This window comes from Miscanthus floridulus, chromosome 6 (assembly GCF_019320115.1).
Source record: "Miscanthus floridulus cultivar M001 chromosome 6, ASM1932011v1, whole genome shotgun sequence".
Classification (NCBI taxonomy): Eukaryota; Viridiplantae; Streptophyta; class Magnoliopsida; order Poales; family Poaceae; genus Miscanthus; species Miscanthus floridulus.
The window spans coordinates 72815320-72817989 of NC_089585.1; the positions used below are offsets into that span (position 1 = coordinate 72815320).

Genomic DNA, 2670 nt, shown 5'->3' on the forward strand with positions numbered 1-2670 from the left:
TGTAAACCATGCCGCTGCCGACGCGCTGCCATCCAACATCGTTTATGAAGGGTTAGCCAGAAGAAGTGCTTAACCTTCGGTGGTGCCGAGACTTTCCAGAGCTCCTTTGTTTTGTTTGAGGTTCTCAATAGTTTTATTAGAGAGCTGGTTTAGAGATCTAAATTTCCATTTGTCCTTAGAGTTGCTCTTAGCTATTGATCACTTGACTTCGGGTTCGGTTTGGATGAGTCAATCTTGGCGTTCTTGAATCCAACCGCAAACATGTTCCCCAAACACATATGAAAGAGATTGTGAGCCATGTATAATTTACACAATACATACATTGTTGAATGGATGGTCAAATCATTTTATTTTCATTAGATTTTTTTGTGAATTGATGGGCATACCATTTTATTTTCGTTAGAATTTTTATGATTTTTCTATAAGGTATCTCATGGAGAGATTAACATGAAGGCCCCATTGATGATTTTCAATTGGTAACAATAGTATAAAACAGGTGATCAAAGCTAAAAATAGTTTACATGGTAGATAAATTTAAATCGACCTATGTTTGGAATAAGAGGGAGTATATGACAACCAGGATGCTCATATTTTTTTACGTCAACATTTTCCAACAGTAATAAACAATATCAAGTCTCACTAGGGATGACAATTTCGGTCGATTGAGATCAGAAAAATAGGGATGACAATTTCCCTCGAGATAAAAGAAGTAGCACGAACTAGTGACTAAGATGACAGTGTTATACGGCGGTGGGCGTGAGCTCGACCTTCCGGCCGCCGTCGACGAACCGGTTCCAGTACCAGTGGTTGGCCCAGATCCTGTCCATCTCCTCGATGGGATCCCCTTGGTCTCCGGCAGGAAGAAGTAGACGACGAGCGTCATGGCGATCTCCCAGGCGCCGAAGAAGTAGAAGAGGCCGAACTTGAGGTGGCAGAGCAGCATGAGGAAGATCTGCGTGATGACGAAGGTGAAGATCATGTTGAAGACGACCACCGCGCTCTGCGCCGCCGACCGGATCTCCAGCGGGAAGATCTCGCTGGGCACCAGCCACCCCAGCGGCCCCCACGACCACGCGAACGCCGACACGAACACGCAGATGCAGAACACCACCCCGATCGCGTACGACCGCGAGATCGACGCCACGCCCGTCGTCCCAAACTTGATGGCGATCAGCGTCCCAAGCACGAACTGCATGCAGCCATGGATTGCATTGCGCATCATGTTTGTTGTTACTTAATTAATTGCCAATGTTAAGTTTGCCGCAAGATACAATATAATTCTGTACGGTACCTGGGCAAGGATCATCTGGATGCCGCCCTGAAGGAGCAGCTTGCGGCGGCCGAGTCGGTCGACGGTGGCGATGGAGACGAAGGTGGCGAACATGTCCCGTGATGACGGCCGACATGAGCGAGGCGGTGCCGCCGAAGCCGATGGTCTTGAAGAGCACGGGGGCGTAGAACATGACGACGTTGATCCCCGTGAGCTGCTGCAGCGTCGGGATGAGGAGCGCCATCACCAGCTGCGGCCGGTACCGGCGCTGCAGGAGGGTCCGCCACGGGTTCTCGATGGCCCTGGTGGCCTCGCTGGCCGCCAGGAGGTCGTCGAACTCCAGCGAGACGTCGTCGGTGCCGCGGATGCGCCGGAGCATGGCGCGCGCTCTCCACCTTGCCCTGGGCGAAGATGGAACCGCCGACCGTGATGACGGCTGGGACGGCAGCCAGGCCGAGGCCGATGCGCCATCCCCAGCTGCCGGAGATCTTGACCGTGAAGTAGTTGATGAGGTTGGCGGTGAGGATGCCGATGGTGATCATGAGCTGGAAGCTGATGTTGAGCATGCCCCGCATCTTCGCCGGCGCCATCTCCGACAGGTACAGTGGCACGGACTGCAACACACGAGTACGGGAACACATGAATACATGGCTTTCATACAGATCAACATTTTGATTGAGTTACTAATCGATCCAATTTTTCCGATCCCTCCGCAAAATATCGGACCGCTATCGATCTTATCCTGCTGGCGTGTACACATGGACTAAACCGTTACGGATGCATGAGTGCATGCACGTAAGTAAATAGAATTATCACGTGCAAAAATAAAGAAAGGAGATCTCTAACTCTAATCTAAAACTAAAATTAAGGGCGGTCACTCACCTGATTGCTGAACCCGACGCCAATGCCGAGGAAGATCCTGCCGATGATGAGCATGGCGACGTTCTGGGCGAGGCCGTTGAGGACGGCGCCGACGAGGAAGATGACTCCGCCGCCGAGCATGGACACCCTGCGGCCGCACCTGCTGGTGATGTAGCCGGCGAAGAGGGACAGGGAGGCGACGAGCGCGGCGAGGTAGAGCGAGGAGGTGAAGAGCGTCAGCAGCACGCTGTCGAACTTGCAGTACTGGTTGGTCTCCACCACCTCCTGCTCCTTGGCGTACACCGACGGTAAGAATTGCTTCAGGAACGGGTCCATGGACATCTCGCCAAGTTTCGTGATTTTCGGACTTCGTATGGATTTTATATAATTTTAAATCACTTTTCCGGCAAGTCGGTCGTCATGTTACGCGAACAAGATGCGTGAAAATTTGATGCGAGTTCATGGATAGGGACTCAACATGAACCAATTAACATGAATAACATTTTTCGAAACACTACATTGCAATATTCCATGCACCT

General features: G+C 51.3%; 1 pseudogene; it reads right to left on the reverse strand.

Moving 5' to 3' along the window:
• Positions 1-669: 669 nt before the first annotated feature.
• LOC136458379 (sugar transport protein MST8-like) lies at positions 670-2467 on the reverse strand (annotated as a pseudogene).
• Positions 2468-2670: the final 203 nt, after the last annotated feature.